This window comes from Coturnix japonica, chromosome 8, assembly GCF_001577835.2.
Source record: "Coturnix japonica isolate 7356 chromosome 8, Coturnix japonica 2.1, whole genome shotgun sequence".
NCBI classification, from domain to species: Eukaryota; Metazoa; Chordata; class Aves; order Galliformes; family Phasianidae; genus Coturnix; species Coturnix japonica.
In genome coordinates, this window is record NC_029523.1 from 24,834,333 (window position 1) to 24,852,472 (window position 18,140).

At 44.0% G+C, this 18,140-nt stretch overlaps 1 long non-coding RNA gene across 1 annotated transcript; it reads right to left on the reverse strand.

The window, feature by feature from the left end:
• Nucleotides 1-4,088: 4,088 nt before the first annotated feature.
• Nucleotides 4,089-17,147, reverse strand: LOC107317683. The gene is made up of 3 exons (XR_001556970.2): nt 17,036-17,147; nt 5,478-5,567; nt 4,089-4,317 (listed from the first exon to the last, which is right to left on the reverse strand). It is a non-coding gene; the product is annotated as an uncharacterized LOC107317683 (long non-coding RNA).
• Nucleotides 17,148-18,140: the final 993 nt, after the last annotated feature.

Genomic DNA, 18,140 nt, shown 5'->3' on the forward strand with positions numbered 1-18,140 from the left:
AGAACACAGAGCCGTGCAGTGGACTTAGTCCTGATTGTGGCATTGCTGTTTTTAATGCAGGTATGTCTCTGGTTCCTGCAGGCCTACACCAGGAGCCAGCAGGGAGCTAAGGCACAGATCTGCCCTCCCGAGCTGCCCTGGCTGCGTGCAGCTGCCCACTGGGCCGGCTCTGACCTCACACCAAGCAGAGAGGAGCAGCCGCTCCAGGCCCTTGGGTTGATGGTTTTGTAATGGGAACAGTCCTACAGCAATAAGAGCTGCAGTATAATTGTTAGAAGGACAAATGTCAGCCTACCATCCCGACAGCAAACTTAAAGGGGAGAAATAGTTCCATTCGCCTCAGCCCTCTTGCAATGTGTTCATAAAGAAACGTAGTGGTTGAAACACGCAGAGTTTATTCAAATAGTCCTTTCAGACTAAGGGCCGTTGTTCACTTTGGCTCTTCAATCTGTTACCAAGCCCTTCTCCTCCACAATGGCGTTTTGTGAGGAGCTCTCTACAAGCAGCTATTAAAAACTGACAGCTATTTTCAGAGTGTTTTTCCTGTTTCTCATGCAAAGCTCCAGCACTGAGAAGCCCACTCGTTGCCCTGGTGCTGGACATCCACATACAGTGGTGACACAAGTTAAATTACCAAGTTACCAGAAATTAATGTTTTTCAGTAACTACAGGGGACTTTAATTGGAAACTATGTTAATCGCATAGTAATTCTCTTTACCTCGTCTGCATTACCTCCCGAAAACTCCGCAATTAATTTGTGCCATCACTGTTGCTGCTGCTGCCTTCAAACACAAACCAAAGGAGCATTAGTTACGCACACCCAGCAGTGGCCTTTTTCCTTAGAGGACTCCACAAACCCCGGCCTGGTGGCACCAGACTGCTCAGACCACAGAAATGGTTGGCCTTTCCAAAGGAGCTGCTCTGGACCCACCCAATTACCTTTTTCCTTTTCTGCCATTTCCTTTCTCCTCAGAGGTTTCTTTGTGTGCTTAGAGTATCTAATACTAGCTTGATACAACCCTAGGATGCCATGTGAGCAGCCAGGGCTCCATCTTCCCCTTCCCAAGAAATGCTGGAGGTGGAAAGCAGATGAGTGCGTCAGACAGTGACGGGGCCACCGAGAGCCCCATGTTTGAGGATGCAGGGAGGGATCTTCTATTTGCCATTAATTACAGTAAGAAAACAGACTCACTCTGGAGACCTGATTTATTCCCAGAGTTATTGACAATCTCTTAAACCAAATGATGGAATGAAAGGCAACCACAAGTTATGAAAGGTCAATAATCCCACAAATGAATACGAACAGCCCACCCTGCTTTCTGCTCCTGAAACATTTTCATCGGCTGCCAAGATGCAAAGAGACATTGCAGCGAGGTGGGATGGAGCCCTGAGCAATCATCCCTGGACCACATGGCTGCTTATCTTCAGGAGACGATTTCTGCTGCCTAATTGAGGCTAACTGAGCTTTCTAAACAGTTCCCTTCCCTGTTTGTAAGCAGTTCACGGGCAGCTGTAATTGTTTGATTCCATGGTGTGCATAGTAAAAGGAGCTGTACTTAATGACTGTAGAAGCCCTTCTCATGTGAGAGCTCTCTGGTATTTATTCACACCAGAATTCACAACGCTTCTGTTTTCTATGAATGCTCCTGCAAATAAAGACTTGCTCACTCTAATGTTTATGAATAAATGTGGCTGTAAATGCCATCAAAGTAAATCAGCAGGGCTTTATTTATGCAAGAAGATGCACAAATAAATGTTTGCCATTTTTGCCTAGCTCTAGTGGGTGTGCAGGCACATGTCAAAGCCAAGGCTTTGAGTGCTCTCCCTCAGCACTCACACATAATTATTTCCCATCTACTCCTTGCTCACACTCTGATCCTGCCAGTGAATCCCTGTATCCCAAGGGAACATTATTAAAAGCCAACGTTTTGGGTATTTATCCTCACTCAGCGGTTTGTGGGTCAGAGGATGAGGTCACCCAGGGCAGTGGGAGCACATGTGTGTGATGCCCGGGATGGGGACTCTGGGCTCAGGTGGAGAAGAGGCAGCAGGGATGGTAATTGCAGCCCCATGCAGTGATGATACCCACAGCTTTACTGTAGAGGAAGGGGCTCAGATTTAGGCCTGTATGAGAGAGGTGGGACAGGCTATTGCCACCCTGTCTCAGTGAATGCCATAATTAAGCATAAGAGAATTGTTTTTCTGAAGCCTAAGTGTTGATTCCTATTAAAGAGAACTAAAATGCACTGAAATTGATGTCACAGGAACTAAAAACACAGAGGTATTTACTTATGGGAAGAGGAAATAGGAAGTGTTGTCTCTTCTGGATTAACATTCCTCTACAAACAAGCCTAAATTTAGTGGAACACTTCATGCTGTTGGTGGGGAAATGCAGGCGATCCATTCTCCTCAATTGCTGTGCCATAAACTGACCAGAATTTGGCCCTTGCACTTTAATCACAGAACATAAGCGAGTTGTGCAGGTTTTTAAGTTTCTTTCACAATCTGCTGTTAAGTACGTGTTATGGGGGTGGATTCCACATCACAGCCTCTACAGACCATAAAGGAATATATTCTGAGACTCACCTCTTTCCAGGATCCCCTGCAAATTCCCTCTTTACTGAGGTCAGTGGGGACTCTGCTGGCCATGTGCCACAGGGCTGGGCTTGAAGTCTCAGCTCACTCCTTTTATATCCTTCCTTTGAGATCAGAGCAGCACAGCACTACAGTAGCAAAGTTAAAATTCTACAGTCAGTGATGTGATCATCCCCATTTACAAACAACGGTACTGAAAGGCACCGACCTGCTTCGAGCCATGGAGAGCCTTACACAGAAACAAATGGAAATCAGAACTTTATAATCCCACAATAATCAAAACCAAAGGCCTTGGCACAAAGGCGTTAGGATGGGGAGGTCAAAGAGAAAACTTCATTTTTTTTCAGAGGTTCACAGAGAAGAGATTCAGCAGATGACAGATTTGAGGAACCACAACCCCAACCTGACCGAGGCCAAACCCTGGGCTGCACTGGGCCTCCCTAGTGCAGGTGAGATGTGCTGTTCTGCGGCAGGAGGAAACACTGAGTACAGCACTTGTTAAATACAACAAGCTCACGTCTTTGCAAATATATGAAGTGCTTTGGCCTTCCCAGTTCAAGCAGTGGTTTGTTGTTTTCATGCTAATACAAATTCTTGTATTAATAGGAGCATGGCCTCGGGTTTCTCCATCCGTATGGGAAAAAGTTGCTTGTCTGATGGTAAACAAAGAATAGAAGAATCGATCCACTGTCTTCCCTTTAAAAAAGATGGTATGAAGCAATAGTGAAGCAATTTTAATTGTGACTGTGTAACACTTGCAATCAGTAAGATCATTTGTGTTCTGTTTTTAGGAATCGGGGCACTAAGGAGTACACGCAGCATAAGAAATGCAAAACATGACCGCATGTTCTCAGGATTTTGTCAGCGCTACATGAAAGAGCACTTGTGCTGGGATGCTCAGCTCTGAGGGTATTCTCTGTTCAGAGTGTATTTACAGAGATGTATGAATATTTGATTAATGAGTCATGGTCTCTGGAGAAATTTAATAACTGTACTGCCGTACAAAGCCAGCTCCTCAACTGTTAACACAGCTGCCAATAGTGTCACTGACACTGAAGCCCTTTCTGCATCTAATGTATGCCACGGAGTAAATTCCTTCGTTATAAGAGAATCCATGGGGCGCTTGGCTCAGTTATCTGTGCTGAACTGTTGCAGGCTCAGATTTGTAAAGATTTTTCCAGCGGAAACAACAGTGGCACACGAAGGGCACTGCAGCAGCTCCGTCAGGCTGCGCGCTTACCCACATCACCTGGAAGGCCGGATCTGAAGAACTGCTCTAACAGTTCTTGTGTGCCCAAGAGCGTTAGCATTGCACAAACTGCTGTCTTCATCAGCTGGTTTTGCTATATTCTGTAACAGCATATTCAACATGCAGATGAAATAAAACCCACACAAGCTACTTGTTGTGCGTATACCTTATACTTGTGTGATTCGGTTTATAAAACAAGAGACAAACAATGAATGAAAACATTGTGTTGCAGACTGACCTGGCAAATGCTTCCTTCCACAGCAAGTGAGAGGCCGCTCAGGGCTACGAGGCCTGCAGGACAGAGCGTGCTCCCATTCCAGAATTGATCCCCATTTCTGCTGAGCTGTTTCCCCAGGAAGAATTTACCACTAACGGTGCCATCTCTCCATCTTTATTCCTCGTACCCACAAGGAGATCCATTTCCACTTCTGAAGTTCCGTGTAGATTTTAGTGGTGTTACTTCAGTTCAACTGCTTTAAATAATAGGGGGAAAAACGTCAAAAAAAGATGAATTTAGTGCAGAGGCTTTCACTGGAAGCTTTAACTGCAGGTGAGAATTATACATGCTATGCAGAATTTCCTGCAACACTTCTCCTTAGGGCCACAATGCATTACAGCAGACGTATAATGAAGCTGCTATAAAATCCGTGGTAATTAAGGGGGATTTGACAGTAATTGCAACAGTGAATCAACTTAATTATTACCTGCTTCAAAGAGAGCTAACCTGATGTTATAATCTAACCTTTCCTACTTCCAAAATGAGAGATTAAACAAGTATGTGCAGCATTTAAGAATTAAATCTGTTGAGACAGAATTCTATTAATATACTTTTTATATACATTTTTATCTGTATGCGTGTACATAGATACAAAGCAGCTGCAAGAACAGCACCATAACCTGGCAAACTGCAGATACAAGGTTTGTATGCATTCATAAAATAAACAGAACCTCTCCGCATCTCCGAGGCAAGCCAGCTTCCTCTGCTATCTGCTGAAAGCACAGGGACCTATTGCAAGGCCGCTGCTATAAAACGCTACGGCACACACAAGCCTAGTTCCTTGAACAGCCCTGTAAAGGGGATGTGATGGATGTATTGTCTTCCTGTGCTTAATTTTAAGCAAACCATTCTGGAACACACCTAAGGTGTGCTGTAAAGCTGCAGAATGAGGAGCTGCTGGCAGCACTCAGAGCCCTGCTGCACGCCCTGGTATGGTTACAGCAGCAAACCCTTGGCAGAGAACATGAGGTATGGGAGGCTGAAGTGTTACACAGCATATCAACTTCACCCAAAACTAGTTTGGTGGTTTTCAGTTTTTCAGCCTTTGAATGCAAATGAAGCTTCTCACGATGTCTTTCAGCTGCTTTGAAGCTGAGACCAGGAGCAGATTGCTCTATGGATTACAGACCAGCTGAATGCAAACCTCCAGGTGCTTCTTCACCTCATGCCTTCAGACCATCAGCGCCAGGCTGACAAGATGTTGGCCTGTTCACTTCTAACATGACCAGTTCAGCAGCTTCACCTACAGCATCATGGAGGTGAACCTCATGCTGCTCTCCCAGGGCCTGCTATGTGAGCCCATAAGTACAACCGTCCCCTTTGCCTGCCATTTCAGAGCTATTCTGGATGCATTACCTGAGAGCAGAGCATGACGGAGGCCACTGGTCCAGCTCTCCCCCAGGCCGGGACAGGCAGCACCACAGACACTCCAGCAGCAGCAGCATTCTGGAAGATAAGAGGTGAAATAAAGCACTGCCTTCAAAAAGCAAGAGGTGGGCATCAGCATCATGAGAACAACACAGCAACTCTCACATGGGGTTCATGTGCAAACCTAACAAGATTGCTTCAACTCTGCTCCAAAGAGGGGCTTCACAGTGCAGGAGGAGCACTGACCCACCCCTGCCCTTACAATAAATCTATCAATGTTTAATTCTTGTTATGTCATGAAACAACAAATTAGAACAACCTCATGGCTTTTTGTTTGTTTTGGTTGTTCCAGCCTATCACATGCTGCATTAATAACTAATTTTTATTACTACAGGCCTCTGTTTTCAGGGAGGTAACGAGCTGACAGCGTTGAATAGACAAATCCTGAACAGAGAATTAATTTTTTATTGTTATTTTGTTGTTGTTGAAGATATCACTTCCCTGAATACATAATTTAGCAGGAACAAAGCCCATCGTTACAGTAAGCCAAAACCAACCCATCTTTAGGATGCGCTGTAAGAAGATTACAGCTGTTGAATGCTATAATGTAAACTTAAGAGCCTGGCAGGCTCCAGCTAGTGGCATACAGTAAAGTGATTGTCACGGGTTACAAAACCATGACAGTGATAAAATAAAAAGCCAGCTCAGCTTGTTAGTTGCATCAACCTTACTCTATTGCTCACCTTGTGACTGGGATTTCAGAATACCTAACCTGCAGAGGAAAGCTGGCTGATTTCTTTCTGCCAATAATTAATTGCACCTGTAAACTGCAGAAGCATCCAGGTGCTTACCTGGGGACAGGTGCTTCCCACCCATGGCTGGCACTGACCTGCTGCTTGGTGAAGGCACCCCTTTCTGACAGCAATAAGAGATCCAGTCCAACCACCAGACTCAGGCTCTGCCATAAGCTGGACAAACTAACTACATCTGACCACCCTCCATCAGACCAACTCATTTAACTCAAGGAGTCCCTTTGTGGTGGTAGAGGCTATGTGGGTAAGGGGGTATTTATCCACAAAGCACTGCTTCTTATGGTCATCAACTGCCTTCAGCTGCCATATATAATTGGCATTTAAATCCAGGTGTTGAAAACACCTGTACTTTCCTTTTGCAGTCTCTGAGCAATGATATGCTGTTGTTGCTCACACCTAGGATGTCTTCCCTAGGAACTGATGCTTCTCCCCTTACTGCTCAGTGTGACTCACATGGTGAGGTGCTGGAGCTGTCGTGCTGGTGAATCTCTGCTCCTTTGTGAGCAGAGGAAGTGAAACACCTGAAATAAGCTTTTGCTGGTTTCTTTTGCTGTTTTTCCAACGCATTTTAAAATAAATGAGAGATTAACACAGGGAGAAGTACTGAAGGTGCATGCTCAGTGACCATTTTTTCATAACGTGTTAATGGATTCTGAGTTGAGCTCCACTAAAATCTGGATTTATTAGAAACGCTCCGTGCATTTCAATGCAGTTTTCCCCATGAATCTCGATATCTTACATTATTTCAATAGAGCTGACCCTCTGATTCATTAGAAATGCTCCAATATAACCAATGGAGCATTTCTAATGATTCTGGTTTTACAGCAAATCCAAGGGTCAGCTGTACTGAAAACAATAGTGCTAACCTCTAGGTTTATTAGTAAAATGCGTCGTGTCCCAGTGGAGCATTTCTAATAAATCAGGTAAATAGGGATCTCCCAGAAAAAAAAAAGAAGAAAAAATACTGGTGCAATAGGCAAATGGATTTCCTATTAGTGAGATCGTTTGAAAACAAAGACTGTTTTTAAAATAGGCTTTTTTGGTTGTTCATTCTACCTTAAGTTCAGCTTTTCGGCACTAAAGAATTGGTGAATGTTCTTTGTGTGACAGTTGTTTGAGTTGGAAGGGACCTTTAAAGGCCATCTGGTCCCACTCCCCTGCAACCAACAGGGACACCCACAGCTCCATCAGGTGCTCAGAGCCCCATCCAGCCTGACCTCGTAATGCCATCTGGCAGAGGAACGAGCACTGCTGTCTCCAGCTGCCAAGCTCTTCATCTCACCAAGGACAAAGCCAAGGTATGGTGGACCTGCATGGCACGGGAGCTGCAGGATCTGGGCTCAGGGTTTTCTGCTGGGAGCTGGGAGAGCATCCCTTTGCTCACAGTGATGAGGAGGAAGGGCGAGCGGAGCAGCTCAGTTGTGAGCAATCTCTCTTCCGAAAGACTTCTGATTCTAGAAAGCTGCCACAGAAGGGCACAGGCCACCAGAACAAACCATGAAAAAGCAATTCCCATACATACCACCTCGACAGGCCTACTTCAACTGAGCAGATCCTTGGCCAGAAGCCAGCCCGTCTCACTTGGAACACTTTTCTTGTCCCCTTCACTGCGCTCCCCAGCAACTTCAAGAAATCTGCTGACCGGCTCCTCTGCAAACCTGAAAATAAAACATGCTGCAGCAGTGACAAATCCACCAAAAACAGAACCTCCGCTTTAAAAATGATTGGTGTCTGAGCCTGTTGGGCTTTTCTTTTTTTTTTTTTTAACTCAGTGTTTTTCTCTTCTCTGTGTTAGAAGCTTTTAGCTAGGAATGGAAACCAAGCAGTTCACATAGGAGTCACACCAAGAGGAGTTTTCCCAATGGGATGCAGGATGTCTGCCTGGGTGTAAGGCTGTTTTGTGGCCTGAGTGTGGGGAGATGCTGAACCTGTCAGCACCAGTTCCCAAGAGCACCCCGTAAGGATGAGGGATGTGTGTCCACCATGGACTTCCTGGCTCAGCGGTGCCCATAATGCAAGTTCAGATAGACGGCAAGGGTGTCCTTTAAACAACAGAAATCCCAGCTTGGGGTGGGAGCCCGCTTGGTCAGGGGGATGCGGTGGGAGCAGCAGTGGGACTGGATGCCCTCTCCTTGCCCAGAGGCGCTGGCAGCAGCAGCCGTCTCCCCCTGCCCACCTCCCCCTGCCCACCTCCCCCTGCCCGCTCCACGCGGGCGGCAGTTTGTCATGTCAGGCCCCACTGCTGAGCGCGGCGTCTGGGGCCTCTGGCTGTCAGAGGCAGGATTTCATCTCGGGGTCCCTCAGGCCATATAGAAAGCCTCAAATGTTCATTTGTGTTTCTTATTGTCTGGCCAAATCTGCGGGCTTAAAAAATATCTGTGAGTTTTAAGGCTGATCCCCGCATCGCTGCGACTTAGAAATTTGATGGGTAATGTTAAAAAGCTTAAACCTGTTTTTGAAGAAATGGTGCCTCCTTCAACTCTTCAACTGAGTTATTTTACACAAACTGTTTATACACGGAACGTTTCCTTCTGCGCTGTTAATTTCCGAGATCAATCTCTGCCACTGCATTTTTGCAAAGCAGCTCCATTAAGGGTAAATATTGGTTTGCAGGTCTCATTGGCGGAGATATCTTTACAGACATCTGTGTGATATGTGAGAGTTTACAGATGCAGGGATTAGTGCCTGTTTACTAGAATTTACACGGGCTTGTGTGCGTCTCTGCCACGGATGGTATTCCTGTAATAATCTCCGTGTTTGCAGAGCATAGATTCATGTGCTTTATAGACATGCAGCACATCTATAGAGCCATAACTTCATCCGCTGCTTGGAATTTATTCTGGCTTTCCACATGAGCTCCTCCAAACAACGCTAATTGTTGCAGAACCAAAACCATCGATGATAACTCTTTCAGGAATTGTCATGTTGTCTATAAATATTTAGCGACTGGATTGCATTGCCGATGCAGCCCCGGATTACAGATGAAAAGGTAGCATCTGCTGAAATTAAAAGTGGCCACGTTTTCGCTGTAGCTTAATTAAATGCCAAAATTTATCTACATTAACAACAAAGTGGTGAAATTTATTGATCAATTCGCATGATGCAGGTTGACAAATGGCCCGAGCAATCTCCATAATTTTCTACACGTGTTAAAATTTGTAATGAAAAAAAGCACACTATATTAACACTAAATGTGAAATGAAAGGGGGATTTTGTAATGGGAGCCGGTGCCCCGGGGCAGAAAGCTGTGTGCAGTGCCCTGTCCAGGCGAGGCTGCCGGAGCTGTGTACAGATGGGCCTTTGACAGTCCTACAGCTGTTCTCCTAATTGTCCATTAAGTGTTCTATTGATTCTCTGATTCAAAGTACATGTCTTTCAGCTCAAGCTATCGTGTGAAGTGGCAGACACATTCCTCGTAGAATGACAGAGCTGCTTGAAACCTAAAAATGTGGGCTGCCAGTTTCAATTGAGGATCCGGCTTTCAAAGGGGAAGGCTTGGTTAAAGGAGCTTTGTAAGAGCTGCTTAGATTTTAGTTTCTAAACTTTTAGCATCAATCAATTAAAGCAGAAGCAGCACAAGAAGTTTTAATTCCCTGTTAAGCATTACAGATCGCACCTGGCTGGCAAAGGGCTGCCTGAGGACACTGGTCACAATGAGAGGGACAGGCCCTGTTTAGCTGGATGCAGATTTCTTTCCCAGCCCCTGACACATGTAATGATATTCTCATTTGACTTGCAAGTTCACTTGCAGCTTGTCTTTTTTTTTTTAAAGGAAGATCATCTGCAATTCCAGATGATGCCAGTCAGACACCTGCTTCAAATCGTCCTCCTTTAATCTGAGGAGTGAAAGATAAGATGCATATCTGTTGCCAGGACCATAAATCTTCGGAGAAACAAATAGCCGTAGAGAAAACTGCAGAAGTTATTTAGTTCCCTTCCGAAAGAGGTTTATTAATCTGAAATTTCCAGTCGGTTGTGCCACGATTTGGTTATCACACGGTGTCTCATTTCTTGCAATTGGCAAAGCCTCGTGTTTCAGGCACAGAGATGAGATCCTTGCAGCTGAAACCCATCAGTGGCATTCGGATCTATCACTGGTGCCAGGAAGCAAAAAATGCAAATTGAAATGTGAAACAAACAGCCGGCTGAACTTAGATTTTCAGAGTGTTTTCTCTTTTTTTTACAGAGGTGTGTATTGATTTTATTATTAAGTTTAAACTGAATTTCAAATAATTGCTTGTTTGGATTTTTAAAGCGTAATTCCTGACAGAAAGCACACAAAAGAAGTGCTTACAGACTTACTGCTTGGGATCCATCGACTGGAGTTGTGCACACAGTCAGCTTCTCCCATATAATGTCAGCTCTATCTGCCTTTCTATTTTTCTTTTTTAAAAATCCCCCTCATTTAAATGGGACATGAGACTGTTTCGATAAAGCTGAAAATAAGGAGAACTCTTTTCTCTTTGAGAAGATTTAATCCTTCATCGCTAATGAAAAACCACTCTCCTGTGAACGTTTAGGACCTGCTTATCCTTTAATCATCCCTCCTCATCTCGCTGCCCATGTTGGTTTTTGTGTGGCTCTATGCCTGACAGCCTTTACCTCCTGCTCCCATTGGTGGTGATCCAAGAGTCGGATTCACCAACACAGAGCCTAACAGATGACTTTGACCCATTAATCAAATTAGTTACAGCCTTTTAACTCAAACAAGAAGCTTGCTGATTTGAAGAGAATTAGGTTTGTTTTGGTTTTAACCTTAACCTATTTGTCTTTGGGACATCAAACTTACAAGCATCAGCGATGCTTAATCCTAAGCGACTCAACCAGATGGGGATCTTAAGAATAAAAGCAAAATTTCTACTTGTGCATCAAAGGTAGACAATGATGGGGAGGGAAAGGAAGAAAAGGAGGAAAAAATGAAATGGAAACAGTTTGTAGAGGGAGGAGACCCATTTCACGTTCTGCAATCAGAGCTTTTCTCTGTGTTCCATAAAAAGGAATATGTGTTAATTTAAAGAAGTGGTGTAGCAAGCTGTAGAATGTTACAAGGTGCCTTTTGTCATTTTAGGGATGGAGGTTTAGGGTTTGAGGCGTGGGGCTGAACAATACAACCCCTGTGCCAAGGGGACACCCAGATGGATTCATCATCAGAAGAGTCTACCTCGCTTGAACAGACCATACACTGATACCTGCAAAACATTCCGTGGAACTATTTTAATTCCAGCACTTCCAATTACGCCATTAGCCAGCTTTTAAAAAAGATTTTTAGAAGCTTTCGACTGTAGACTTTTGTCTTGTTGAATGAACTTCAGCTACACTAAATTTTAAGTAAATTTGTGATGACTGAGCAATATACATTGGCTGAGCTAGAATCCAATAACCCACAGGACAAATTAATTTTCAACAAAAAGGGCAGAAACCTCAAGTGCCATGAGTATATGGAATCTCAGTCTATCTCTCTGGAGCCATTTTTGCAAATCACTACAGCTATTCATAATCTAAATCAGTCTCCTTTAGCAGCAGAAAGATCTTTTTTCATGACAAAACAGAAGATGACATTCATTAGTGCCTAACTTGCATAAGCTACCTTAAATTTATTGGTGCTCTTATACTTATCTGGGTAAGAATTCCTTTGTCTACAGCTACAGGAAAATTCCGGATGTGCTACTTGAAAATATAAATTGTCACTTTTATCAGAACTTTTGGCAGTTTACTTTATTTTAGAAGTAAAAGTGGTGGTTAAGGTTTTAAGACTTCCAATGGGCGTTGTTTCAATCATGGTTAATATGCACCCAGGATAGCAATACCAACATAAGTGAGCAGCTGTACAAAATCCTAGAGAACTGCCACTGCTAAGAGCACTGGGTGCTAACTCTTCCCTATATTTAAGTACAACTTATGGCATTACAGAAGAATCCTACAATATGTGGGGGCGTTCAAAGAGGGACACGGGACAGAGCTGTCCAGGCAGCATCTCCCTCTTCTCCTCCAATGGATTATTTCTTACCTACGAGATCTACTGGGCTGCACTGATCTCTCTGCAAACATCACTTATGCTGCTGAAAGTGCAGAGTCTGATTATTACAAAAATGCACATTTGAGTCAGTATATAGGAAATAAAATATAAATGGATTTGCTTTAATGCGATGCAAGTGAATACTGGTCTTCATCCACCTGTTTTATAAACTCCATTTCCTGTCTTGGGTACAGACTGTTAATTCTGAAATGCATTCAGTTTGATGTCTCCTACTTGGGATACAACTGCAAGAAATGCTGTGACCTAAAGATTGACATGCATGTCATTTGTGCAAGTGCTCTTTATTTCTTTGTACAGTGGAAGAAGCATCTGTGGTAGCTTTTGTTAAACTCTGGATAAAAAGGAATGACTGCAAAGTGACTCCAGCCTCAAAGCACGTGAACTGATGTTTGCTTACAATTTCTTTTACAAAGTGGAGGGGCTGGGAATGTTTGAATCACAAATGAGACACAAAATAATGAGAATGTTGACTGCTATGTCTGCTCTTTCCTTATGGGTGAAAGGAGCTTGTGGCAGGTCCCATGCTGACAACAGATGATGGTGAATCCACCTGAACGCAAGCACCAGGTATCAAGATACAAAAGGGGAAGGTGTGCTCTAAGAGGTAAGTTTCAAATGGTCAACGACCCGCTGTGTAGCTCAAAATATCTTCTGTTTTCTGGTCCTTGATTTCCATTACAACAAACATCCCTGAGAAGTAAGAGCTGAGCAAGTCCCAGCCCCAAACAGCCCAGGAAACAGTTCCACCAGTGCTGCAGAAACTGCTCCCTGCCTTCCTTCTACTGGATTATGGTAGAAACAGTGGCTGGTTGGAAGCAATATACAGACGTACCATTGAAACCTTTAGGGGATAGGTCAGCACTGGCTGGGTCCCAGAAGGACTTTCACCTTTCCACGTTTCAGAAGACACTTTTCGTCAGGAAACTGAGGAGAACAGTTGCAACAGCAGCAGAACATCACTTTGTGGGAAGGAGCACAACTTGCCTCACGAGACCCTAATGTGGAACAGAAATCCCATTGCTTCCCTCGTGCTCCTGTTCATCGTGCAATATGCAGCTTTTCATCATATCATATGATTTATGAAATACAGAGAGCTGCGCACCAATGCCTCCGCACAGCATGGCCGCGCTCCGCAGCTCTCTCACGTGAAGGATGGGGATGACACTCATGGTTAACCAAGAGAGGCTGCCAACCATCCTCTGATGGATAGCGCAGAGATTGTAGAGCACAGAACGGGTAACAGGAACAAAATCAAGTTCTTGGCCCGCAGGCATTACTGTGTGTTTCACATCAACCTTTCAAAGGGCGTTATTGTGCAAGAGTGAGAGCAGATCACAGCAGGCTGTGATGTTTGCTTAATATTGTCAGTTTTCAAACTGCAGCCTATACTACCCCTGAGCAATTTGTCCTTTGGTATGAAGCTGATTGAGAGCAGAACAAAATGGCTCGATTATAAAGTTACCAGGGCTGCATCTCTTTAAAAGTGAGCTGAAGAACTTCAGTTCTGCTTTGTTCTGAGGAAATCTCTGCTGTAATTTGACAGTCTTCTCAGGGTGCTGCAGAGAGGGTAGCATAAAATACGAAGGCAATTCCCTTCCATCAGGTTTCTGAGTTTGCAGCTTAGGCTGATGGTATGGAAATGAAGGCAAGATTTGTTTAAACCACTTCTGGGCAAACCAGCCACCTCCAGCTGCCATATCTCGGCATTGTAGCAGCACCAGGCAGGGGATGGATCTGTGTGCAGGCACAATGAGATGATCCATACTGAAGTTCTCCTGGAGAGCAGTGAGGGTGCTTGGAAACCCAAATCAGAGTGGTTCAAACCACCCTCTTCACAGCGTATAAAGAATCACATGCTCAAAACCTACAAAGGGAAGTTCAGACCCTGCAAACTCTGTTGTGTCAGTGAGCCTGATGAGCACAACCCCAGTTGGATGGATGGTTCAGCACCTGCTGCCTTTTCCTGAAGGTCAACTAATGGGAAAACCCAGCACCCAGGTGCTCCTCCATGCTGCAGCCCCATCAGAAAGATGCAAGAGCTGCAGCAGCTCCATTTTCAGTTTGGTGCAATCTTGCCAGCTGAGAGTGAGGGTGAAGCTATTCCAATAACAAAATCTCACTGGGTCATTTTCCTAAGTAACTCAGAGAGAACAATATAAGGCCTGCTGGAAACACAAAAAAACACTTGCACACCCAGGCAGATTTGGCAAGAGCTACTATGTGGGACCAGCTCCCTTTGCTACATGTGTGTACATTTACTTTTCAATCCTTCATGTGAGAGCATCAAGAACTTGAAAGCAAACATAAAACAAACCTCTGCAGAGAGGGGAGGTTCTGCCAAGTAAATAATCCCTTTGGGTAGAGAACATGGTTAACGCACATTTCCTTGAGCTCACAAGTGGTGAACGAGAGGTCTGATTAAACATGATACAAAAAGAGCTTGCAAGTAGCTCTGTTTACTAACATTTCAATTTCTATGCCTCATTTATTAGACTTAGAATAAAAAGGTTAGAGGGGTGTTTGGGATTGTCTTTAACCTTGATGATATTTCCACTGAAGCAGCATAATGGCTCTTAATTGCTTAAGTGAAGAGAACATGTTGACATGTCCTTCTTTGTGCTTAAAGCCCTGTGCCTAAACCATTATGCTAATTCAAGCATTATATACACCAAAGTATTTATGGGACTGACACAAGTGATGTTGCAGGTAAAGGGCTGTGAAATGGTCTGTAAACAGAGAGAATTGATTCCAGGCCCAAAGCAATGCTGTTAAAGTCACAGACATTGAACAGCCAGCCCTACAATTTCTATCCAGATTGTCAAACTGGGTCAGACAGTGTCAGCAGGGCTGCCATTATAGATCAGATGGGTGGCTTTAATAATATGTAAACCAACCACATAAATGCAAATTAACACGGAAGCGATAGGGACTTGACTGTCCCTTTTTTTTTCCCCTTCCCTGTGCACAGCAGTTTTGGTCACAGGATGCTCAATGGCAACATTTGCTAAAACATTTAGGAGTTTAAATAAAAGAGAGAGAAAGAACAGCAGCTCTGTGACTTGCAGCCGCCCGGCCAGCAGAGCAGCACTGCAGCTCAATGGGATCACAAAGACTGCACACACATGAGCCTCAGTACAGAACAACCTGCCCAGCTGTGGGGGTTCATTGCCAACGTTATCTATAGATTTTCTCCTGTTTTTCTCCTCGGGTCTAAGGCAAACATACAATTTTACATATTGATTTAGTCATTTGTCATCTTATCTTGTGTTGTTAATTATAGCCCATAGTTTTTCTGCAATTAATAGAATTTTGAGAGTACGCTTTCCTTTAAAAGCCTGTATATAATTTGTTGTTTGCATTTGACTCATTTTAGACAGCAAAATGAGAACAATGTCTTGGTGTCCGTGTCTCTCTTGTGCACCTCCAGCAGACATTACCCCGATTTTGATTTTCTTTCAGTGTTATGTGAATGGTATCACTCATCCTCAACCCCATGTGTACCATGTAGACCTTAGAGAGAGGTGCTACATCCAGAGCAGTTTGCAATCACTTCATGACACTGAGTACAAAACAGCAGATTTCAGACCACTTTTTTTCAAAACAGAACAAATATAAATGCTTCACTTTAATTCACTAAAGTCTCCTTTGAAAGCAATCCTTCAATAACAGAGATACTTCAGATTCAACAGACCCGGCTATAGATTAAAATCTAGAACAATACGGATACTTGTAGCTTGTGTGTTTTGCAGCAAACCAGGCCTCTGTCACACATGGACATTCACTTTATGTCACTTTATGGATTACTGCATTGACAAAAAACATCCACTGCAAAAACATGACCTGGCCATGCTACTCAAAAAAGATTATGGAATTACTCATCTCAGATGGGCGCACCCATAGAGATCACTGGTATATTCACCATGCGTTGACATTTCTGGGATGAAATGCATAATATCACAACAAAATATTTGGTGAGATGTGTCTTTTAGTTTAGACATTGGAGCAGCAGAAGGTGCCGGGGCCATTTAACCTCAGGAATTCCCTAAGATGCTCTCCCCTTCAGTTGTGAAGTGAGAAATTTTACTCTCACAATATTCAGAAAAGTCAAATAAATGGATGAAGGACTTGTAATAACTGAGGGGAAGGGTGTTTACATGAAGAGGATAGGATAGGAAATAGGATGCAGGACCCAAAGTGGTATCAAAGATTGCCTTTGTGAATTTGAGCAAGACGCTTAATCTAAATCTCACTTTTCAATCTGTAAAATGGGGCTGACAGTATTTCCTCTCCTATTGAGACAGCTGGACAGACAGGGATTGTCCCAGCTCTGCACCCAGCGGGTCTGGCTGTGAACACCATTCTTACACACGTGGCTGTTTGCTCCTTCTCACCAATATATACATATCACCCCCAACACTCTGTTTGGAAAACGCCTCTCCAAAACATGACAGAAGACATTTTTGTCTGCGTTTATACTAAATGGCAGTATATTCATTCCTTTTAAAATGCTGTGAGGTTATGTGAGATTTATACTTTTACTGAATGGTCACTATCAGGTTGAAAAATGATGTGTATTGTCTTCAAAAGCAAATTTTCTTGCCCGGTATGATCAACAGCCCTTGAACTGTAAGAATTCTACCAGACTAAAATATGTTGCAACATTTCTTTAAGTTCCTTGCTTTCTGCTTTTCTCTCACCTTGAGAAACAAAAACAGAACATTCTGCATCACGTCCACTTCTCAACGCTTTGAATTCCAAGGAGCCTCAGCTTTTCTTGCTGGTGGAAGATGCTACGTGGCAGAATGAAGATTCTCTATACAAGAAGAAAAAATACATTGAAAGTGATTATTTTAGAACAACCCACAGTGATTAATTCAGATAAGATTTAAAGCAAAACAAAACAAGATGTTAACATAATTGCCTGGCTTGATATTTATAATTACATGACATGCACTACGATAACGCATCATGTGATAAACCAGTAAGGTCAACAATTTCCTTCTTTAATTGCACTTTAGTGGAGGGCAATAATCCCGTGGCAATAAAAATTGCTGGGTGCTGAGAATTATACACTGTGGGCTTTGGGAGGCTGAAAGGTGCAGCCGCTGTCCCACTGGATTTTATTCCCTGAATGAATCACTCAGAGGGAAATTATTTGGTCTGGGAGATGAATGAGACACAAGTTGATGAGCAATGGGAAAACTGAATGTTTACACAAACCCTCCCAACTGTTCTATGGATTCACCTCCTTTAAGGAGAGCTCACGAGAAAAGGGTTCTGGGAGGGCTGTGAGCAATATCTCCACATTCCCTGGGTTCTGCCTTCAATGGGAAACCTCTGCGCTGCAACCAGATGAGACTACTGAAAAAAGGCAGTGCCAGCAGCAGGAGGCTGGCACAGACTGTAATGCAGAGCATGGAAGCCAGGTGGCCTTGCACTGTGCGGCCACTGCTGCAGAGGTGGCTGCAGAAACCCCATCCATCTGATCAACTGAAAATGGCAACAAGACCCCCCAGAAGTCACTGTTGGCCCCAGACTAGAGGAGAAACAGTTCAGCCCATCACCATCACTTGCAGGTTTCACTTTTTTGGGGGCGGACTTGGAGGCTGAGGTTATTAATTCACTTTGCAGGCAGACTATCCTGCACATGGCCTGGAATACGAAACCCAGCCACTGCTCTGCCCTACTGGGAGCAGAGGACCGAGCAGGTGAGGCACACACGCCTGTTCCTTGAGCCCACCCTCCCCACAGTGCCACACCATGCTCCATTTCTGCTCTGGAAGTCACCTGGCCGCCATCGAT